We start from the raw sequence: 18,537 nt of genomic DNA on the forward strand, positions 1-18,537 counted from the left end.
ACCCACCCCGCTGCCACCACCTTCTCTTTCAGATCCGCCAGAGCACCTGGAGACCATGAAAACTGAAGCGGTGCGCCGTACACATTCCAATGACATGACTTAAGATTGCATCAGAGCAGGGTCGGACTGGGACAAGAAATAGGCCCGGACACCCAAAAAAAAGTGGCCCACCCATCGCCTCAAAAAAGTGGCCACCCCTCGCCTCAATAAAGTGGCCCAACCCTTGCCTCCAAAAAAGTGGCCATCAAACCATAATTTGTGAATCACATCAATTCATGACTTTACAGAAAATGCTACTTATGGAGGGTTCATGTGTCTGTTAATTTACAACACATTACCACTGTAACACATTTTCATGCTGCCTGCCTCTTGTCCCACTTCTGCCCCACACATGTCACTCTTGGTGAAAGCTGCTATCCCTGCTCGAATTCCACCCCATGGCTGCCATTGTGCTGCCCCATATGAAATTCGATCGCTGGGAGAATGTGATGAATTATTCAATTTGAGTGTAATAACATGTTGGCATACAATGCCTTGGATTCGCCTAGTAATAGTGAATAACCATTGGCATGCAAATGCATGTCAAATGATGCTTCTATAAAACAGATCACATGGCTAGAATTGGTGAATCGCTTAAATGGTGTGAACCTGGTTCCTCAGTGTCAGCAGTTTACAGAACTGCCAGTGCCACTGCCAGCTATGACTAGGCCGGATCCACACTGCGGATCCACACTGCGCACAGGAGGTATGTCCGGCACACAGTTGGGCAGGTGGGAATTCCACATGTTCCCAAAAGGTTGCAAGGTAGGATGCCATATGCACACGGATTGGAAAAGGGAGAGTTACATAAAATGGACGGGGCAATATGCACTGGCCGGACAGAGGGAACAGGTGCCATGTGCACACAGTGGGGACTGCGGAGTGTGCTATGTGCAGTGCCAGTGGGCGTGTGGGGAAAGAGTAGCACTCCACATGCGCAAGAGGGCGCAGGGCATTATACCACATCCACAAAGAGAGGGTGGGAGCTAGGTGAGAGGTCCACATGAAACCACTAGGGCCTTATATGTCATATTCTTTCTATTCCAGATTAACCCCCCCCCCCTCACCGGACCTCGCCCTCCCCCTCTTCCCTGGCGTCACTCCTTCCTCTCTTTCCCGCACTCCGTTCCTCCTCTTCGCTTCTCTCCCTCCTTCCTTCCTCCTCACTTCTGTCCCCACTGCGGGTGGGGGAGTGAGTGCTGTGGTTGGGCCAGGGCCTGGAGACAAGTTCTCTGTCCATATTTGGGGAAGGCGGTGGGGGTCGGGTGCGGTGGAATTGGAGACGAGTTGGTCCAGTTTCGGTGCGTGTGCACACACATGAAACACCTGAATTCAAGCAGAGGGCCCCACAGAACACCCCTTTCACCTCCACTGCCCCACTCTCTGAAAGCAGTTTTGAGACCTGAGAAGGCTGTCATGGTCTATGAAACAGGGGGGGGGGGCACATTGCAACCCTACACACACACACGCACACACACACGCGCACGCGCACGCACACACGCACACACACACTGGAAAGGTAATGGCTTGGCAGAGGGACGGGTATGGGACAGCGAGGACCGGCAGAGAAGCTTGAGGGCCTAGGCGGGCATGGCATTGAAAGGAGACATGTAAAGGGGTGCCATTATGGAAGGCGCCTGGTAAAATGAAGGCATGGGAAGGGGCGCTGGGGTTGGTGCCCCTGGCAGCCGGAGGGCGTGGTGCCAGTGGTTGGGTAAAGAGGGTAGGCAAACGGGGGCTGGAAGAGTAGAGTGGCCGCTCGCAAACTATGTGGTGAAGGGGGCGGGGGGGGCTTCGGGGAGAATAAAATAATTCTGGATAAAAACATGAAAAGTCCGTTTCCTAAGTGCAACAAATAGCAATGCAAAACTACTGTACAGTGAGGCGTGCTGTCAGCAGTTTGAGGGCCTGCCAGATTGAGGAGTGTGAGGAAGTGACACCAATGAGCGGTCAGGCAGGGAGACGGGGTGGCACCACTGCGATGGCCTGGCGATGTGGTGACAGCAGTGCAGTGGCACGACACTGCCTGGGTGTTGCTGTGGCAGTGTGAGGGTGGGGCAGCAGTGTGAGAGTCTGGGAGGGTGATCGGTGGCAGCAACACGAGGGCCAGGCAGGGTAGGGGCCGGGGGTGTCAGCAGTGTGAGAGTTTGGTAATGGGGTTTGGTGCAGGATTTCAATTTGGCAAAGTGAAGGGGTGGTGGCAGTGTGAGGGCCTGGCAGCGTGGGCACCTCGCATGGTGGCGTGACAGGATGTGGAGGTGCCATCAGTGAGAGGGCCAACGTAGTCTGTGGATGAGGGAATGGCACCGGTGTGGGGCTAACAGGGTGGCATGTGAGAGTGAGATGTCTTGGCAGGGTGGCGGAGTGTTTGAGGACCAGAAATGTTGGACTGAGGGTGAGTAGGTGGCAGCAGCTTTAGGATCTGGCAAGGTGGTATGGCAGCAGTGTGAGGGCTTGCTGGGGTGAAGGTTGGGCAGGGGAGTCTGAGAGTGGGAGAGAAGTGTGAAACCCTGGCAGTTTGTTAAGTGTCCGGTGTGAGGCTTGGTGGGGGTAGGCAGGGTTGGACTGGCCTATAGGGGAACAGGGCAATGCCTGAACCCAAAACACAAAATGTCAGTGTGGGCCAATTTTTTGGGTCAAAGTGGCCCCCTTTTTGGGCCCATGTGGGCCAGTTTGATAAGTTACTTCACTATGCGGCTAGTAGTTTTGACCAGTGTTACTGAATAAATATTCTTTAAATTGCACAATTTACCACACATTTGATCAAAAACCTCCCCCTTGGGTACTACTCAAGCAGTCTGCTACAAGAGGAAGGAATTGCCATTTGTGACTGTGGGCCACTTTTTCATTAATGCCCGCGACAACTTTATGCCCCAGTCTGACCTTGGGGGTGGGGTAGTTGTAGTGTTTGATTGAAGACCAGGTATGAGGGTATAGGGGTGGCAGCTGTGTGATGTTTTGGGGGGATGAGGAGGCGCAGCAGGGTGAGGGCTTGTCAGTTTGAGGGTGGGAAGTCCGTGCACGGTGGCCTGAGATTGAGGGGGCAGTGTGAGGCCCTGGCAGGGTGGTGTGGCACGAGTGTGAGGGTCCGGTAAGGCTGGTGTGGCAGGGTGGTGTGGCACGAGTGTGAGGGTCCGGCAGGCTGGTGTGGCAGGGTGGTGTGGCACGAGTGTGAGGGTCGGCAGGCTGGTGTGGCAGGGTGGTGTGCCACGAGTGTGAGGGCCTGGCAGGGTTGGGTGAGGCAATAGTGCCGGAGAACCAGAAACGCTGATCTGAGAGTGAGAGCTGGGCCGCACTGTGAGGAACTGGCGCAGTGTGAGAGCTCGCTGGGGTGAGGGTGTGAAGGTCGGGCACGGTGGTCTGTGGTCAGGGCGATGGCAGCTGTGTGCGGTCTAGGCAGGGTGAGTGAGGGCGTGCCGCGTGCAGTAGTGTGAAGAGATGAGTGAGGGCCTGGCAGTGTGAGTGAGGGCGTGCAGCAGTGTGAGGGTCTGGCATAGTGAGTGAGGGGTTGCAGGGCCTGTCCGGGTGGGATCTGTGGGTGGTATGGTATTCAGGCCAGCGTCTGCCTGAGGCTGAGCTTTGGGAATCCCGCGCTGGAGGCCGGGCCGGCCTTCCAGGCAACTGGGGCCAAAAATAACTTGTTTACATAGCAACGGGCAGCAATCTCCCCCCATCTCTTCTCCGCCCGCTCTCTCCCCTCACTCACTTCTTCTCTTCCTGGCTCATTATACAAGCTCTGCCAGCCAGGAGTCAGACGGGTGACCCGGCCCGTACTCACTGTGTATCCGATTCCTCGCTGACTGTGACTTCCAAGTTCCTTCCTTCCCGAAACTGCGTTTGCTTTCAGCTGCTGCCTGGGACGGTCTCGAGGTCCACTGCAGTCTGCAGACACCACGGCCACGGTGTGTGCTTGTACTGGGTGGGGGGCTCATGTAGCAGCAGCCAGCCCAGCAGCATAATATGTGATTGTGATTTGGCGGCAAATTGGGTGGGCAGGGCAGGCCAGGCACTGCCTGCCCAGCCGAATTTTCATTGGGTCCGGGGTTATTCAACGACAACGACGAATCGTGTCCACCACGCCCGGCCCCCCAAACCCCCCAGGCACAAGTTGAAGACAGTTGCTTGCTTTCAACTTTGCAAAGAAGTGTTACTTCCTGCAGCAAAGTTGAAAGCAAGTGTGAATGAAATGTGTCAGTGTCTAGACTCTAGAGTGCCCGCCGGCTCCAGCTCAGAGGAGCCCTCGCGGTCAGCCTGCAAGGCTGCACCCACCCCCCAGGGTCAGGAGGAGGACTCGCCGGAGGGGAGGGAGGCAGGTGTTAAAAATTGCTTTGGTGTGCGTCACGCACACCAATTGTAACACCTGCCTCCCTCCCACACAGATGAAACAAGTCGTCGTTCTCTCTGGCCGTCTGGCCGCCACAGCCGCAGGCCAGAGAGGCTCGTGAGGAGCACACAGCCACACACACGGCAGGCGCACCGTCCGTGACCGGCCCCCACCGACGCGACGGCGACGCTTATGCACACATGCATCTGCATCTGCATTCTGCATGCATCATAAATGATGATGCATGCATGATGCATGCAGATGCAATCATCAAAGCAAGGTAACATCTAGTGACTAGTGTTACCTTGCTATGATGATTGTGCACTGCAGACTCCTGTGGACGGTCTCACAGTGCCTCCTGGGCTGGCTCCCGAGCCGAGCCTCCATGCCCTGCCTCACTGACAGACAGTGGCTGGCCAAGCTCGCCCAGCCCAGGCGGATCAGTCACTCACCCAGTCACCTCCACACACACACCCCCCGTCATGAGTCTGACTTCACTTGGCCGCGGCCCGCGCGAATACTCGCGATGTGGCTCGGCGGCGCTGCACTGCAGCGCAGCGCACACTAGGCCGGGGCCGGGCCGGGACGGGGCCGCGCCCGCGGCGCCTGCTGCCAATAAAAAAAAATACATTTTTTTTTTTAAAAAAACGGCCCAGAGGTGGCTGCCGGAAAACCGGCCCCAGGGCACCCCAAAGTCGTTCGGCCACGGGCCGAAAGACCGAAAGGGCCAGTCCGACGCTGCATCAGAGAAGCAGAGAGGTCTTGGGTCAGTGGCTCAGTGGACTAAAGCATCCAGTACAGGGCGCTGTGTTTGACCTCACGGTGACAGGTTTGAATCCTGGCAGGTGCCCTCGTCCCTTCTTCCTTCTGAGGTCGATAAAATGAGTACCATTGAGTTGGGTAACAATAAACATCTGTTATCTGTCAATACTGACAAGATACCCCTCTGTGGTTGAACGTGTGCGCTACAAATACACCTGATGTGTAATGTTCATTGGTGATATTGCTTAAATGTTGCCTAAAATATAAAGGAGCTCAATCATGAAGGAAGTTAAAAAAAAACTGACACCCTATTTGTAAAACAGCTCTAGTATTGGAGGGCGAGGGGCAAGGGGGGTCAATGTATTAAACATCCCGGATTATAATATGTATTGAGTGTGCAACAAATAAACTATCATGCTGAGTTGTAAATGTATTTAGGGCCCAATTCATGGATTTTTCAGCACGGTTCAAAGTGACTTTGCACTGCTGGCACAAACGCTGATTCATGGAACTGTGCAAAGTGTATTTCTCTGCAAAAATACACTTTGCTTAGTTCCATGAATCAGGGTGTGTGTCGGCAGTGCAAATTCACTTTGGCCATTTTATTTGTCTTATTTTTATTCTACTATCTCATGTACTGCACTTTCCACTCTCCCTTCCCCATGCACTTTTTCCTTTCCCCCTCCTCATGCACTTGTGCAATCTGAATGATACCTGGCCTAGTAGGATCGTTGTTCTGTCTTCCCTTTGTTCCCCGTCCCTTGCCTTGTTGCGCCTTGAAACACTTGTGTCTAGGCGCATTATAAACGCCATATCATATCAAATCATAACCGTGCAAAAAAATCCTTGAATCGGGCCCTTAGTGTGTAAAAACCGAATTGCAACTCATTTCTTCTGTGCCAGATGGTGCTCCCTCCTGCTGGCAGTGCAGTCACTGAACAAGGTCTCTCGGGGCAGGAGGCCCAATTCATGATAGTCGCTCCAAAATTGGGGATCACCTTACTTGAGGCACCCAGTGTGGAGATCTTGCTTCTGGTAGGCACACTTGTCCTGCATTTAACAGCACCCAGATTATTTCCTCAAAATCCTGTACATATGCCTAAGTACTCACACTTTTACCAAGGACTGCCATCAGTTGCCTAGTTATTCACACCATATGAGTACCGAGGTACTGCAGTCATCAGGAGGTGCTGGCCGCACTTTTTACTTATTGTTTTTATTTATTTATTATTTTACTGTTGATCCCATGTACTGCACTGCCCCCTCCGCTTTGCCCACGTGCTTTTCCTGTCCTCCGATACCCTGCAGTTGCGCAATCTCAATGTCACCTGGCCTAGTAAGATCGTTGTCTCTGTCTTCCCTCTGTTGCCCCTTGCCTCGTCGTGCCTGCAAACACTTGTGTATAGGCGCGTTATAAATGCCATATCATATCATCACACTCACTTAGAGTCCTTCCCGCGCAATGTCTGGCAAATGACGGTAGTACCAGGCAATAAGATGACAAAGTTGGCAAATGGGTGAGTACCTGGGCATATGATTTCAGTGCCTTGAAAATGTCTGGGAATTACCGATGTATTACCTATACAAGAGCTCAATCATTGGCTTTGCCAGTGGTTGTTTTTCTTAGTGTTTATTTAGCGGTATTGTAAAATGTGGATTATGAAATGGCGATGCAGAACAATAAAGTTAATAGCCACTAGAGGAAGCAAGAATGCAGTTCTTCGTGTGAAAAATAACATGTAAAAGTTTCCGGAAGTCGGATTCAGTGGAAAACAAGAGTTTCGTTGTGGGAGAGTGATGATACTTTGGCCCTAGTGCTAGCATCCCCGGTTTTGAAAGTCCCCTGTCGTGGAAGGAATGTTACTATGGGAAAAGGGATGCTGGAGTCATATAATGAGCCTTTATTTCACACAGCCAGTGAGTTCAGCTTTGTAGGGGACACGCGATGGGAGAGAAGCAAGGAGTGGTAGCCTACAATTACCAGCATTCAAGGTAATGTGAGCCTAAACAAATAGCCTCTGTAATGAAACACAGTGAAAGAAAATGCACCATTGCAGCCAGTGTTTCACACAGTAAGTAGCTCTATGCACCCCTTCCATTTCTAATGACCCGGTGTTATGTAATATTTGGCACCCCATCCCCCTTTCCGGTATCCCCCGGTCTTCAGCTGTGTTTGGGGACCCACCTTCTCGTCTCTTATTGGCTGCATTAAGCCTGAGCACGGCCCCCGTGAGCCTGAGCACCGGCCCCTCTTCCGAGCTGTAGTGCCTGCCAAATGCCAATCTCATACCTACAAAAAAGCCCAAACTGTTGACTTTGCCAATGCTTGTTTTATTTACAGTCAGAGAACGTTAGTCCTAATTTTACGATGCAATCGGCTCTGCCAATCCTTGTTTTCTTTACATTCTGTTACTTTTAGTCAAGTTTTTTAATCGTAATTTCATGTGCAACCATCCCAGGACTGCACCGTCTCAAAATCGTCTGGCCTTTTCACAGCAAATAAATGCTCTCTGGCTACTGAGTACCAATTTCGGTTGGGTGATATTGTATGTAAATATGTGCTCTTCAAAGCGCTTTGGATAAAGGCGCTTTATAAATAAAACATCATTATCATTATTACCAGTCGATGCCCAAGGGCTGCTGTACGCTATGCAAATGTAATAAATAAATAAATTATCATTACTGGCCTTCTATGAAAGCTGCTGACAAACGATCGCAGCTCAGCGCAGCTCGGTTTGCAGCTGCTTCAGCCTATTTCCGCAAAGGCCCAGCCGTCGGCTACGAACACAGCCGAAGACCGGGGGATACCAGAACGGTATGGGGTACCAAATATGACATAACATCGGTATTGGCAACGTTTCAGAGACAACAGCCACTCTGAATCATCCGCTTGCTGACTTGCACTTAGTACATAATGTTACTGGCATTTTAATGTCAAAAGTAAGGACAGTCATCACAGAGATCTTCTAAGCTCGGGGCCCCGCTTCCTCCCCACGCAAGGAACAGCTGATCACTGCAGATAAAATGTAGAACGATGGACTCGAGCATGGTCTTTCGGTTTCCCCAGATTCGGGATCCATTTGGAAAAATGTTTGCGGGTTCAAAATCCAGGCCAATTCAATCATTTTACAAAGTATTTTCATCTGCTTTATTACAATTATGTTAGTGTATAAAATTCACTTTGGAGACTTTCTTTTTTAAACTTCTTTTATAATTTCAAGAAACGAAACAAATAGTAGAATGAGTACAATGTAGTTCACTGCAACGTGACAGAAATCATAACAAAAGGCATATTGTGAACTAAAATTCGACCAAATCAATATATAGTAAAAACAACCCCTGCCCAAAACAAAAACGAAACACACAAAAAATCACACAATAATTAAAACCAATTGTGCACAATCACATAACCAAGAATCACATCACAATCAGCCGCCAGAATCACCCATACAAGCCATGAAAGGGTGTCCCGATACTAGCAGAGTCTTCAGAGCACTCTCCTTTCTTATAGATCACCTTCTCATAAGTGGACAGTATAATCAATTCACTCAACCAAGTTTCAGTTTGTGGCTTTTTCCTCGTTTTCCAAACTTTTAGTATTTGTTTCTGAGCAACTACCAACGTTCTGAGAGTCCACACCCTCAAATGAAAGCTTACTCCCTTGCTACACCCACCTAACCACAGCAGCGAAGGTTTGGGGCTCTCAAAACATCCATATTTACAACCAAATCAATTTGGTCAAAACTTCTCTGAAAAACACTGCAACCCTTGAACATCCCCATAACGTGTGCAACAAAGTCCCCCACCATCGATCATCATCCTGGAGGCCTAACAAACACTTTTCCTCTGGAGTCCAGTACAACCTGCATGAAGTTTTCTGCCGATCAGTTGCAATTTATGATCCAACTTCATCAAGGGTGCCTCTTTCGTCACCATTTCCCTCTCACACTTCGACAACTCACAATTCAACTTGAGCATCGACTCTGGCATGGTCTTTTGTAATGTAATGTAGTTGGTTATTTATAACGCGCGTTGTACCCAGAGGTTTCTATGCGTGGACTCAGGGATCAAACCCATGTTGCTCAACGTCCTCTTGCTTCCACGGCGACCACGCGTTGCTGTTGAGCTATCCTCCCGGCCATAGATTCGGGATCCATTTGGACAGTTTTTCGTGGATTCCAAATCCTGAACTATACAGGCCAATTCAATAATTGTACACATTTTTGCAATCTGCTTTATTTTATAAAAATCACTTTGGAGACTTTCTAAATGAACAGCAATAGTAAAACATGCGCGTACGAATTTCAGCAGCTGTATACGTTAAAATAATTAGATATTTTACAGGAATAAAGGCAGAAAAAAGATATGCTCACCTTTAACAGATGGCAACGTGACAAGCAAATCACAAATTCATAACAGTTGATTTGCAGTCCCGTAACCATCTCTAGTAAGACACATTTAGACTGTTCAAAACTGCAGAATTTGAGCGTTTTGTAATCGGCTGCTGTAGTCCAGTTGTTTGAACCAGAATGTTAACTGGTTGGTTGTTGGTACAGAAATACAGAGGGTAAACTGCCCAGACCAGCACTGGTGAGTTCCCGCGTAGTGCTACTGACTACTGAAACTTCCATCTGCTGTAGAGATGTTCTACCATGTGGTTTACTGTCACCCTACAGCAACGGAGAGCATTTCAACAGATGGTGATGTCAACTCTGTTATGCTTGTTGCTTGGTGATTTGCTCGACTTTTGCTGGGATGGGCTTCTAGTGGGAGACAATCCCACGTATAGTGGCACGCTAAAAATAGCTTTGAAATTCAAATTCAGAAACGCACGAGCTGGCCACTGGAATCTGGGTACGCTTTGTCTGGGCCGGAATCATCCACCAAGATGTCTGGGAAGGGCAGCTTCCAGGGACTGGAAACTGTTATGTACTTAGCAGGCCTGACCAGAAACCAGACCTATGGTTTGTCTGAGCGTGGACTGGGTCCTATGGCCAAGAGAACCTCCTCAAATGCAATGTATGGAGAAGATAAGGACTGTCTTCTACAGGGTGTGCTGAGAAGGCATTGCAAAGGTCTTATCGCTCAATGCTACTTGTATGTTCTTTATAAATTAAAGCTGTTTGCGCACTATAGATAACCTACAATAGGATGTGAGAGTCTCACTCATCACAGTAACTGAAGTCACGTGGTAAATTGGCCTATGGTACCACAATCTGATATTCGGTTGAAATCTTGACCGCGCCAATGTAATCCCACACAATTTGAGAATTTGAACCAACTGTTGCCCTCAATACATGAAGTATCTACTGTGAAAGAGTAGTTGTATGTTGTTGAAGTGATATACAAGCAAGAAAATAACCATGTGGGTTGGCCGAGTGGAATTATACTATACTCAGATGGTGTTCTAACATGTACCCCAACGTTGAAAGAATGTAGCCCATTTTTAATGTAACCAACTAAGTGTTTCGTATTTATTTTTCTGTATTGATTCTCGTGTTCTCCTTTGAAGCTCAATGTGTACCACTGCATAAAAAGCCCTGAGGTTTCTGTGCTCATGGGACTCAGTACTGGGATGGGGATACGATGCTGGATTCCCGACCCTTTTCTGTACAATTCTATCGAAATAGACCTTGACGCTGTCTTTGCTGCTTGTTTACCTGTTGGTTTATTTGGTGATGTGCTGCAGGTTTAAACTTTTTTGGGGGATTTTCCCGACATCATATGCCACTGAAACTTGCTGGTTTCAAAAACATGAAATATAAGACATTGAGTTCTGAAGCCTACAGCACATGGTGTCCCTGTGTGAGATTGGGGGAATCATAAGACAGCGCCAATTAAACTGTTATTCAAAGGAAAGGGAAGGGTTTGGGGAAATTTACCAAGAAATGTAAAAAACTGTTTAAATAACTGCCAGGCTATTATGCAACTCTATGCAAAAAGGACGAGCATACTAGTCATTGGCCCTTAAGGGGTTAAAAAAATCCTGCAGACACAGTAGGTTTCATGTCAGGAAACCACATATCTGTGCTGGGTAAGAGGGAAGTATTTGGTAATTACGAGTGTGTTGTTCTGTGTTGTGTTGCCCTATTATGACGTGTGCCACACACCTCTGCCATGTACATGGTCTTCAGGAGTGGGTGGGATTGCTTAGTCTGGAGGAGAGGGAAAGACAAGACCGCAGTGCCTGTGTTGCGATTGCAGATCAGGCGTTCCCTGAGCTCTGCGTGCATTTAAGCTTTCTAGATGAGAAGTGCACCAGGAATCGAAGGCTGTTCGTCCAGAGGGGCAGCCTCTTGCTTATAGTGTGAGCCTGTATTGACAAGGGGATGGGTATGTCAGTTGTAGTTAGAAGCCTAAGTTTGTGATGTTCAAAATTTGAGGAGAGGCTCTTTTATTTTTTTACCAAAAGCTGGGTGTGAGTGGCTGGTTTGGGTTTATGTGTAGTGAGTAAGGTGGAGAGAATTTGACAATTAGTCAAATGGTGCGGAGTGTTTTTGTGGTTTGCATAGTGCTTTCAAATGATTGGTCTGGCTGTCAGTTGTGTTATGGTAAGAGGTGTTTGGCGGCTTTAGTGATTGATGCGTGAAGATGTTCTGTGAACAAAGTCAGAACTGGAGACTAACAATCTTATTTTCTTAGTGTTGCAAAATCGAACAGGTGCGGGAAAACCTGCAGATACCAAATCATTGTTTGTTTTCCTGCATCTCTGATATGTTCAACCTGATTTCCTGCACAAAGCAGAGGGCATGGCTTATGTGTTTGCCTGTTCTTTGCTACTATGTGCAGGGAATCTGCCTGTGTTACACTATTGTTGCAGGTGAATAGGCAAGGATCCACACAGATTTTTCCCACTCTTTTGCAGGTGCAAAGAGCAGGTGGAGCCTGCACAGATGTAATGTAATGACAGACACCAATATAACCAGTAGTAAACACTGTAATAACTGAGCAGGTGGAGCCTGCACAGATGCATTGTAATGACAGACACCAATATAACCAGTAGTAAACATTATATTAACTGACTAGTCAACAGGTAATCTCAGGATATTGTGATCTTGATCTTACAAAATTATGGATCGCTGGGTTGAAGAGCTCTTGTTTTGGTGAAAATTATGATGATGATTTTATTTGTAAATTAATTGTTAGACACATTTTCAATGTCTTGTGTGTTATTTTAAATGTATTGTAGGTTACTTTAAATGTACTGTTTTTTATCATGAATTGATGTATGGTATTGTCACATGTATGGCAAAAGGTTTATTTAAACCAAAATCAATAGGTCTTATTTAATTTATTTATTTTATTTTTGCATTTATTTCAGCGGACAAAGCCCTCAGGCATCTAGGCACTAGTTACCGCAAGTGTATGCTACAACAGAAGTACAAACAAGCCTAGAGACAAAATCAGTAGGTGTACACAATCTTGAAAGCCTCGCCTCATGGTACGGAGGTCAGGGGGTGCTACAGCAGAAATGCAAACAAGCAAAATGCAAGGCCGGTGGTTGCATACAGTCTGTTACCCCACACCTCATGGTTCAAGTGCAATATATGACAAAAATAAAATTTCGTACTAGAGTACGTAATCCTGTCTTAGATGTCGAGATATTGAAGGAGGTGATTTTAGTACAGTGTATAGCTTTGCAACAGGAAAGTAGCAGTTTAGATGTACATGGCACATGCCTGCCACCAATCTCTATTGAGCAGTGAATATATGTTATATTAAAGAACTAAGAGCAAAACACAATGTAGAGACTATTGGCCTAATTTACAAAAGTGTTTTTGTATGGAAAATCCCCATTGACAAAGGCTTTGTAAATCAGGGCCCATGTATAATAATGGGGTTTCAGCAGGCTCTGAAATAAGCAGACTGAAGGGTCTTGCTAAGCCTTACTTTTTGAAAATGGCCAGTTAGCTATGAAATCATGGTATGTTCATACCATAAAATCAAAGACAGAGTTGTAGACTAAGTAGGAGGATTGTGTTTCATGCGAAGAACTGGGCAGATTAGGTAGGAAATGATAGTTGTTTGTGTTTGCTACCATTTGGTATACAGTTTACCCCTTGCCTCCCGAGGAAGTGGCTCTCCGTATCCACGGCAAGTCTTCTTTCATGCAGAGGACATAGACAGCTGCATATTCAGCAGATCGTCTTCAGTTGTGGCCATGGCAACACAGCGGCAAATACTGCCGCATGAAAGTGGTTGCAGTACCTCGGTATGTGAAGTTATACCTTGGTATATTGTGACTATACCAGGCATACGGTGGCATTATTGGACCATTCGAGGCAGCAATTAGTATATGATTAGAGTATAACCTCACATGTTCATTTGCTGTGGAAGAGCAGGTGGACGCCTGTTCCCTTACTCCCACCTCCTCACCACCATCATGCTGGAACAGCAGGAGAAGGGCCATTTGTGAGACTCCATGTGTTCGGCCTATGCCTCATTCAGCATATGAGAGACGACATGCACTCAGACACCCATACCGAATGTAAGCTTGCACTGAAAGTGTGAAGGATGCTGTGTGGAAAGATAGCAGCATGCACCATTGGACATCGTGGAGCGCTGAGTGAAATCTGACATGGGCAGAGTGACATCATAAAGAAGATATACAGAGCTATGTGGAAACAATCTGAAAATACTTAAGAGTGACAATGTAACTGAAGTAACAAGAGAAACATGTACGAGATGATAAAATAATCATGAATACAGAACAAGATAAAGTAACTTGCTGACCAATAAGTGTAAACACGCAGTAATGCAAGGTAGAAAAGATACAAAGAAGCTTGCTATAGAGGAATATGTAACATGGCAAGGATGGCCATTATTGGAAAATGGACGGTGACTCGTGTAAATATTCAATTCAACTACCTCAGAAGCCGATCAGGTTTGGAGAGTCAGGAGATGCTGGAAGAATAGCTTTGTGTGCAAAAACAAAGAGGAGTCAATGTTGGCTTGGGATCAAGGATGCTATTTTTAAGGAATAGCTGCAAAGCACAAAGGGAGGCAGATGGATGAGTCATGGACATGAGACATATTTCTCTTAGATTTAAGAAGAAGAAATAATTTGCAAGAGTAAAGTATTGGACAATTAAAAGTGTATAAAGCCTATGCAAGGTAGAGTGAGCAAGCCTCTAGAGGCCAAAAGGAGCAATGACACCCAGTATATTTGTTAACAAATAGCAGTAAATAAGAGGCTGAAATTGATAAATTCATGGTCTCTTCACGCGTGATTCAGAAGTTGAAAAACAAGGGCTATTCATTAAGCCTCGAATGAAGATAGTGATGTGCTTTCACTCCTTTGAATGTCCTAGAACAGAGAGCAGGCTACAAGGTCAACTAAAGACGGAAAACTTTGGCTCATGATGAGAGGTGATGGACTAATTGGGAAAGTGAGGAGTAATATGACGTGATTCGAGCACCTCGGTTTCGGTTTGCTTATGTGCTGCTAGCCGAGTCGAAAGTCCAAGGTTGGATGGGCATGCCAACAAATCAGTGGGTCATCGGGCAATCTGCTATACAATGCTGCATAGGCCAATCCGCTGCCATTTTGTTTGTTATAATCAGTATTATACGTATGTAGCGGTAGTTCGAGGGTTGTTTTACAGATAAGAGACAGCCACTGAATGACTAACCTGTATACGTACTATAAGTAGATATGTCCCCCTAATCCAATCCCTCCCGCTAATAGGTTATATGGTTTGCCACGTTAGATAACATCATAGATGACGCATATTGGTGTATAAAACCCCTGTGTAATCAAGTTTGTGTGTGAGTGCGCAAGCATCAGTTTGATGTCTGCCAGATTGTCCTGCTTTATTAAATTGCGAATAAAGTAGTACTTTGTCATATTCCTTAAGTCTATGCGGTTATTTGGTCTGAGATCGTTGTTGGTAATTCCATCTACCACGAGAGATTTTTCAAGGTGCTAGAGCACAATACATTAGCAAATGGTGAATTTACTAGACATATGAATGCATTATTAAGGCATTTGAAGATGGACCTGGCATATGGCTGCCAAAACCTATTAGCGTTGATAAGGTTTTTTGAAGTGGTACTAGTTAGTGTGAAATATCTATTTAGTACAATACATTGAACACCACCAGAGGGCGCAAGAAAGCAGTTCTTCGCTTAACAAATAACATGTGCTGGTCTAACAGGGTTTTACTGTGGGAGCAATCTCGTCTTGGTCAGGAGCAAGAATCCCTTGCGCCAGAAGGAGTGTTACACCAGAAAGAAGCACGCAGGAATTTCCTTCAGCCATTGTTTCCCAGAGTTCCAAACTGTTCCATGTCGCCAGGGACAGAAAGCACTGCTCCTGTGATCTGCTTTTACAAACCACTGTGATCTGGTTCCGTTCAATTATGTACTTGTATATAGTTAAATGTGTCCTTGCTCTGGGCACAGTTTACGCCTTGTGTTCTTTTTAAATACAAACACCAACACCAACATCACACATTACTAGACACTCAAGGTACTTTAAACTTCTATATTGCCACTCATAAGGTAGTCTGCCAACCAATAAGAAGGCAGTGGACAACAGGGTCAGACTGGGCCATAACATTGTCTCAGGCACCAATGATAAAGTAGCCCATAGTTGCAAAAGGCAATTCATTCCCTTTGTGACACTATGCGAATAGTGCTGAAAGGGGGCGTTTTTTTTTTATAAGTGTGATGCAAATTGTGCATTTTAAAGAATATTTATTCAGCAACACTGATCAAACTACTAGCCACAGAGTGAATTAACTGGCCCAAATTGGCCAAAATAGTGTCCCACTGTTGTAATGTAGTCTTGTCTTATGTCACTGGCCTGGAGTGCTTGCTGTCAGAATGTTGATGCATGAATGCAGCTCAGGAGAATGTTGGGTGGATCTGTGAGTGAATGTTGTGAGTGTGTCAGTTGGGGGCCTGAGCTGGAGTGTGAAGGATGGCCGGTGGGTCTGCTCTGTAATTATGTCCTGTCTACTGTGCCACTGTAAATACCCTCAAGAGAAACTGGATGATGTACATTTGTACTTATGTAAATAAAGCTGCCTGGATCAAACCCAATGACTCCACAGTAGGTCTGTGTCTCGAGTCCCAGCTTTATTACCATCAAATATACTTCATAACACCCACTTTGAACAACAAAATTGGACCACACCAGCATTTTGTTTTTTTGGTTCGGCCATGAGCCTATAGCCCTATAGGCCAGTCCGAGCCTGGTGCACAACTTCAAAGGACGGTTGACCTCAAGCATCTGGGTATCTAAAATAATCATAAATAAATGGTTCAGACACCGACTTCACTCAATGAGGCGTCACCAAAGAGACAGTGTTGTGCATACATGTTTTTGTAGTGCAAGGCACAGTTTACTACAGTGTGGCATCTGCTGCTGCACTCCTGTAGTTTGGGATTCAGCGGAGCATGATCTGCAGATATGTGATGTCTGATCTGGTGAGCAGAAGTGCCATGGGGCCATGTACACATTGAAGCAGATAAGCAATAGGGTCCATCCCTTTTGCTCACCGTATGTGATTGTGAAAAGATGAGGAACTGAAGGAGGCACTCTGACTGCATGAGTCTGGTTACAGAAGAATGAGGCGAGACCTTTCTGGGAGGACTATTTCCCTCATATGTGTTTCTTTGGCAAGGTAAAAGAATTTAGTAATGCATTGTATTGAAGGCCATGGAGCGATCAAGCTGGATAAGTGTAAAGGCTTGACCCTTGGTCCCCACCAGCTATCACCTTTTCCCTTAGGTCAATCAGGGTAATTTCAGGCACTCTTTGAGGGCGGAAGCTGAGTTGTTAACCGGTCCGATGGTCATTTTGAGCAAAGTGGACAGGAGGTGATTGTAGCAAAAGCTTTTGCTCATCAGGAAAGCCCTGAGATGGGTTGCAAGTGATCCAGCATTCCGAAATCCGTTTTCATTTTGTGTAGTGCATCGTGCTGACTGTACACTTGAGTCTAGAGTATTTATTTCTTTATTTATCTATTTATTTATTATAGAGGAGGAACAATGCTCTTTTGATCACAAAAGGACGTACAATAGATAAGAAATCAGATTTGATGGAAAGCATTGACCTTCTTATAATGGGGTGCATTTGAGGGACTTTCTGACCAGTCTGTGGAGGAGAGTAACTGGAACAGTCACCGGGGACAATACATAAGTGGATATACATGGATTAAGGACAACCAACATTGGAAATTTGTAAGTGCAGGTAGGCAGTACAGCCGCTGTGCTCAGAAAGTGACCATGATGGTTGAAGTGCTAGAGTGGAGGCAGAAGAAGTGAGAGACAGAGGCAGGTTAGAGGAGAGAGACAAATGATTGTTAGAAGGCAAAGGAGAGGTAGGGTGAGAGGATAACTCATAGGCAAGGAGGTAGGATTTTAGTTTGGTTTAAAACAAATCCTTGTGGACTAGTTCTCAGATGTCCTAGGGAACAGATATCCATGCAAGTGGAGCACAAAGCGAGAAGGAGCGGAAGCGAGAGGAAGCACAGGGAAGGCGAGGAGCCACAAGGTTAGCCGAGGATACAAGAAATTGTTCCTGGTGCAGACATACAATTTTAAAGAGAATTCATGATTTGGTGTGTGAATTAATCCAAGAGACACTCTCAACTGGGTACAAGAAATTACGAGTGTTTTATCTTCACTCATAGGTAGTTGCCTTTATACTTTATTTGGCAATATTTAGAAATACAGACATTTATCAATTTATTGACATCTGTTCAGTTCTTCAAGGAAGCATTTTATCATGGCAATCAACTACAGCGTCATGATGTGCATAGAAAAGGAAGGTATCCCAACTGCTCCTACTGTACAGAGAAGGGAGGTGGGATATATGTGCATGAAAGGGTGTTTTCGGTGCAATGAGTAGTAGCGGCCTAAAGAAAGGAAATTGATCCAGGGTGGCCCCAAATCAACACCCAGGGTTGACGCTAACAAGTTAAGGAAAATGTTCAAAGCACATGTGAGATAGATGCACGTCAGCTGAGCAAGGGATGCAAAGGAAGAGTGGGGGCCTTCCCGACAGCATTTCCCAATGTGGTTAGTATTCCTTAGTGTAGGGATTCGATAAGGGTAGTGGAGGAGGCAGAGCCGAGATTACGAGCAGGCTTATAGAGTTGAATAGAGGAGGATAGATACAGTGGTGCGAGGCAAGTAGGGGATAATGTCTTATTTGTGAGTGATGCTTTGAAGAATCTGTCCAAGAGAGGAGTTATCACAGTAGACCAAGCTCGGCATTACTGTAGTTGCTAATGTCTTGAGCCGTAGAGGGGGCTTGGAGTGAGTCTAAGGCCATGCCGGGGTTGTTGCTGGTGGGTTCACTAAATCCGATATCCACACCCTTTCCTTTTGGTAACCTGCCATGGGCTGACCACACTATCCTCAAACAATAATCCTGTGAACCTGTGAGTTGCACTTTGATG

The 18,537-nt window shown here is 46.4% G+C and overlaps 1 long non-coding RNA gene across 1 annotated transcript in view; it reads left to right on the forward strand.

The window, feature by feature from the left end:
* LOC138528441 (uncharacterized) overlaps positions 1–14,896 on the forward strand; it is a 78,983-nt gene extending 64,087 nt beyond the window's left edge. The window contains exon 3 of the long non-coding RNA XR_011284143.1: positions 12,447–14,896. This is a non-coding gene — a long non-coding RNA (uncharacterized lncRNA). The remainder of the gene's footprint in view (positions 1–12,446) is intronic.
* Positions 14,897–18,537: the final 3,641 nt, after the last annotated feature.

The sequence above is a fragment of the Ambystoma mexicanum genome, chromosome 7q (genome assembly GCF_040938575.1).
Source record: "Ambystoma mexicanum isolate Mex_15411 chromosome 7q, UKY_AmexF1_1, whole genome shotgun sequence".
Lineage (NCBI taxonomy): Eukaryota > Metazoa > Chordata > Amphibia > Caudata > Ambystomatidae > Ambystoma > Ambystoma mexicanum.